At 37.6% G+C, this 6023-nt stretch overlaps 1 protein-coding gene across 2 annotated transcripts in view; it reads left to right on the top strand.

Moving 5' to 3' along the window:
* The window catches only part of Katnbl1 (katanin regulatory subunit B1 like 1), a 54343-nt gene that overhangs the window by 16057 nt on the left and 32263 nt on the right, over nucleotides 1–6023 (top strand). The window lies entirely within an intron of this gene.

Genomic DNA, 6023 nt, shown 5'->3' with positions numbered 1-6023 from the left:
TATATATATATATGCCAGGCATTGTGGCACATGCCTGTTACCCCAGCACTTGGGAGGCTGAGACAGGAGGATCACTGTGAATTCAAAGTTAGTCTATACTACATAGTGAGACCCCATCTCAAAAAAAAAAGTACTTTTTAAGACCTCAGGAGGGAGGTCAGTGTTAGAGCTCCTTTAGCCTTTACAAGGTCCTGGGTTTGATACCCAGCATTGCCAAAATAATAATAATTTTAACCTGTATATTATGGTACCCAATTATGAAAGGCTTCAGTATTTAGTTTAGTTTTGGTGTAGTAAATGAAATCTCAAAACTATAGTGGCTAACTTTGGGAATCGCAGAGCTAAATAAAATTAAGCATACTTCTCAGAGCCTTTTTAATGTATTTTCAAAAAAATAGTTTAATGTCAGCATCTATTTGAGTAAAATATCCCTTAAAATGCATGTAGGGGCCAGGGAGATAGCTCGGCTGTCTAAACGCATGCCTGGCAAGCTCGAGGACCTGGTCTTGATCTCTGGTATTTCATGCCATGATGGCTCCGCACTGGGCTGGCCACCAAAACTGGGCCTGGTGGCACATACTTGTAATCCCAGCGCTGGGGAAGCTGAGACAAGAGGATCACTATGAGTCCAAGCTGTATAGTGAGAGCTTGTACTAAGTAAATAAATATTTTTTTAAAAAAAGTTTAAAATAAATGTATGTAGACTCTGTAAACAGTTGGGGAAATCTGTAGTATGGTACCATTAAAAACTAGAAGTAAATGTATAGGATGACTTGTAGGAACCAAATGACTATAGGTGGCAGGAAAATCTTGTAGTAATTTAGTCTTGAGGTAGTGGAGCAATATTTCTGACAGTAGAAAAAGAAAGATCAAAATGGAGTCATGCCCAGGGAGATAGCTCAGTAGAATAAGTGCTTGCCTGGCAAGTGCAGGGTCCTGAGTTCAATCCCTGATACCAAAACAAAACAAAACACCCAGAATGAAGCCATGAAATGCTCTGAAGTAAGATTTACAAAGACTTGATTTGTCAGATGGAAGGAGAGAGGAATGCAATAAACTCCCAGGTTTCTAATCTGAGAGAATTTTGATGTTAGTGATCTCAAATGTGATAGGTAATGGGGGACTATTTGGGTTGATATTGGAGAAAATTGAGAGGTTTATTTTAGACTGGTGACAGGGACCTAGCAGTGTCAGACCAGAAAGCCAAGTACAGCGAAGTTAGGGAAGAGACTGTCTGAAGAAGTAGCTGAAGCTGTGAAGCATACTTCTTCAGTTTTAGTATACAGAGTGAAGAGTTGCCAAGGGAAACGGGGCTGGGAATGGAAGCAAGGACAGTGAGCAAAGCTCTTACTGTGAGCGATCAGGGATGGGCTTTCAGGTCATGGGGGAGCTAATCGGTCACGGAGGCCTACCTGGTCCTGGTTGTCCTCAGCAGTGCTATAAAGACTCCCATGTAGTGCTAAGTTACCATATGTATGCAACCTTTTCAGATTAGAAGACAAAGTAAAAGCAAGATTGTCAAGGGTTAAAGGCAAATTGGAAGCTTAAAAGCACTTATTGTACAAATTTGGCAGGGAAGGAAAACAGAAAGAGTATAACACATGATAGAGGAAACCCGAGCATGTTTGAAAGCAGATGGGAAGGAATCAGTTCAAAGGGAGAAATGCAAGATAAAACAAAGTGCTTGGAAGCAAAGTTTAGATTGAGGTGAGAAAGCATGAATTGAAGTTGTCCTAATTTTTTTTTTTTTTTTGCAGAACTGGGGGTTGAACTTGGGCCCTTGCGCTTGCCAAGGCAATCTCTTATTTTTCTGAGCCATCTCCCCAGCCCCATAGCTTTTGAATATTTGAATTAAATTTACTTTAATGGATACATACAAGCATAAAAATATACCTATTAATGTTTAAATCTTGAGACATAAACATTGTGTAATGTTGAAGCTGGGTTGAACATGTGTCTGCTCAGGCATTTTTCTTTTCTTTTTGGGGAAAACACTTAAAATTCTTCTAGTCACTGAGGTATGTAATATGTAATTGTTATCTGTAGTCAACCTACTGTGTGATAACACACCAGAATTTCTTATTCATCTCTAACTCAGTATCCACTGATCAACTTTTTGCTACCCCGCCATCACTAGCCTCTATTAGCCACCATTCTATTCTCAGCTCTTATGAGATCAGTTTTAGATCCCACATACAAAAAGTACATGGTACTTCTGTGCCTGACCTATTTTATATACTGATCTCTAGTTCCAGCTATGAAGCTGTGTAGTATTCCATTGTGACTATCACTTACTTGTTCATCAGCCAATAGACACAAGGTGGTTTTTTTTTTTTTTTTTTTACGTATTTAGTATAGGTCTACAGGGTCTCACTGTGTACATCAGACTAATAGTGATTCTGTTTTCAGCTTCCCAAGTGCTGGGATTACACGTGCCCGCCACCACACCCAATCTCAATCACCTTCTCAGCAAGCTCCAGGGGTGGGACCGACGTGGCACATCGGGGATGGAAACCTGGCCGCTGTGCTCTGCCTAAGCAGGCGCTTTAGTCCATTGAGCTATCTGGCCGTCCCTACAAGTTGTTTCTATTTCTCAGCTATTATTGAATAGTACTCTAATAAATGCAAGAGTACAGATATCTCTTTGACATTCTGGTTTCATTTTCTTTATATATCTATTAATGTGATAACTGAATCATCTGGTAGTTTGATTTTTAATTTTTTGAAGAACCTCTACATTGTTTGCCATAATGGCTATATTAAGTTACCTGCACATTAGCAGTGTGCTAGAATTCTCTTTTTATCTGCATTCTTACCAGCCCTTGTTATCTTTAGTCTTTGTGACAGTAGTCATTCTTATTGGAATGAAATCTTACTGTGGTTTTGATTTTCATTTCTCTGGTGTTTAGTGATATTGAGCATTTTTCATGCACTTAGTGGTTATTTGTTTGCCTTTTGAGAATTGCCTGTTTAATCAGGCTACTGTTTTGAGATTTTTAGTTCCTTTTATATTCTTAATGTGTGCATGTGTGTGTGAGAGAGAGACAGACAGAGTCTCATGACATAGTTCAAACCTCAGACTCAATGCAGTCTTCCTGTCTCAGCTTCCCACATGCTGGTAGTATAGGCATGCGCATCTAGTTACTAATTTTTTTTTTTTTTTCCTTTTTGCGGAACCAGGGCTTGAACTCAGGCCCTTGCACTTGCCAGAGAAGCACTTATTCTACTGAGCCATCTCCCCAGCCCTAGTTACTAATTCTTGTCTTGTGTATAGTTTGCAGATATTTTCTCCCATTTTGTAGGTTGCTGCTTCTTTTTTTCTCTTCTTTCCTTTTTTTTTTTAACCTTTGCCGTGTAGAACTTTTTCAGTTGGATGTAATTCCATTTTTCTGTTTCTGTGTTTACTTTTAGAGTTGCTAGAGGTTTTGTGTGTTGAGGAGAGGGGCAGGATCTTGCTTTGTTTCCCTGGTTAATCTTGAACTTGTGTGGATTCTGACAATCCACAGAAGCTTCAGCTTCCTGGATGCTGGGATTACAGACATATGCCACACCTGGCTATTAAATTTGTTTGTTTGGTTGTTGGGTTTGTTGGGTTGGTTGGTTGATTGGTTTTTGAGACAGGGTCTTACTTTGTAGCCCAGGCAAGCCTTCAACTCACTATATGGCCCAGGCAGGCCTTAAACTTAGAGCAATCCTCCTGCTTCAGCCTCCTGAGTACTGCAGTTACAGGCGTGCAGCACCATACCCAGCAGGCTATTAATTTATTGCTTTTATTTGCAGTGCCAGGGATGGAATTTGGCCTCACGTATAAAGGGGGAAGTTGAGAAATGAAGATAACATGTTCATGGTCTGCCTGAGCAATTTAGGAAGACTGTTGTCTCAAAATACAAAAATAAAAAGGGTTGGGGATATAGCTCAGTTGTAGAGTGCTTGCTTACCATATGAACCTTGGGGTTTAATTCCCAGTTCCTCCTCCCCCTAAAAAGCCTAGAGCACTTTATTTAACCTTTTTTCCATTTTCAAGAAAAAGCATTCTTTAAAAATAATATGTTGGTTTGGTTTTGTTTTTTTGGTTTTTCTTGAGCCAAAGTCTCATTATATAGTTTAGGGTGGCCTTGAACTCACTGTGTAGCCCAGACTGGCCTTGAAATCATGGAGATCTCCTGCTTTGACCACGCAAGTGCAGAGAGTACACACTTTTGCTACTATGCCCAGGTATGAAAGTGGTGTTTTCTTTAGATTTTGTTTTTGAGACGGGGTCTTGCTATGTATTTCAGGCTGGCCTTGAGTTCACTGGGTAGACCAGCTGACCTCAAACTCATGGTGATTCTCCTGCCTCAGCCTCCCATGTGCTGAGATTATAGGTGTGCGCCACCAAGCCTAGCCAAAAGTAGTGTTTTTAATATTCCATTGATACTATGTGAATCATTCTTGGCTTTGTCAGGTCTCTTATTGCCTTGTTTTAGATCTAATTCAGATTTTATTATTAAATATAAGTCCTACACATACTAGTATTGCAGCTTGTGAGTATTTGGCATCTAAATTGAAGAGGAAAATGTCTGTATTGCTGAGCCCTGATGATTTTTCTTTTCTTTCCCCTTCACTAAAAACCTTGAAGAAAAAAAGTCCATGTTTTTCATTCCCATTCATTTTTTGGATAGCAGTAGACTCATGGGGAAACCTGTGATTTGTTGTTAAGCCTGGTAAATTTAATAAACCTAATAGAGAACAAACACTATTCAAACAGAGAGAGGGATGGTGGGGGAGATAGCATATAGTTTATGGTCTTCAGTTGTCATTTTCTCAGACAATTTAATACTTTCATATTATTTGGTTTGAATGCCCATTTTAAGCTTGGTTATCAGGATTGAAAATATTGAATAGTTGAAAATGAATGATTTAGTTAATGAAAATAGACTTGGCAGAATGGCACAGGTTCTATTAGGCTGTGGCACTAGCTAAGTGTCTTTAGATGAGTTACCTGAGCTTCTCAATTTAAATTTAAAAGTTAGCTGAAGTTTTAAATTTGAAAACATTCTTTTTACTTGTTTATTTTATTATAATAATGGTTATTTGTTGTTTTCATTTTGAAGGTTCTTAAGAGAAAACCATATGCATCTTTGTAATAATGGGAGTAACTGGTGGTGACTTGAGAATGAATCTTACATATAGACAGCTGTGTTGTTTTTCAAGAAGAAATTGCTTAGTGAAATTGCAAAATTAAATAGAGTATAATTAGCTAGCATTTACTGTAGTATGTTAATTTAAGAAGAAAACTGAAGCTAACCTGATCTTGTGCTATATAACTCAAGACAAAAGTCTTGATATGTTTCATTCCTGTATGATGAGTTTTTCATGCTGTTATGAGTAGGTAGGATGTATCTAAACACTTACAGCTCTTTAACTTCATGACTTGGCAAATGTTGGGATGGATTGCCTGAATAGAACTTTATTATTTCCACAATAGAAGATAGCTACTATGTGAAAAGAAAATGCTTTTTTCTAGTTTCTTCTTCATGCCACTTGTTATCTTAAGAAAATAACCATACAATGTTATCTTCAGAAAAACATACACAATATCAAATTTTTGAATATTTATAAGTAAAGCAAGCATATTGAGTCCCTTCTCAATCTCCTAGTTCTTGTTTTTATTATTTGAGGGCCTTAGTTTTGTTTTTTTCATTAAAAGATTTATCATTTCCAGTGTCTGTAATCACTGTCTTTAACTCCTCAAAACATTTCAAACTCTTCTATTTTTGTAAATTATGAAATAGAATCTCAAAGCACGTAAAGAGCTTTATTTTTTTCCTTTTTATTTTATTGGTGCATTTTAGATATCCATAATAATGACATTCAGCATAGGAATTTGTACCTGTACATAATATATGTCAGTACCTCTTTTTTTCTCATTCCTCTCCCCTCCCTTCAACCTATTTTCCTCTTTATTTACAAAATCTTTATTTCCATTATTTTCTTTTTTAGCATTTATTTAGTGTGTGTGTGTGTGTGTGTGTGTGTGTGTG

Source organism: Octodon degus, unplaced genomic scaffold (genome assembly GCF_000260255.1).
Source record: "Octodon degus isolate 3935 unplaced genomic scaffold, OctDeg1.0 scaffold00166, whole genome shotgun sequence".
Lineage (NCBI taxonomy): Eukaryota > Metazoa > Chordata > Mammalia > Rodentia > Octodontidae > Octodon > Octodon degus.
This window is presented reverse-complemented; position numbering and strand designations above follow the sequence as displayed.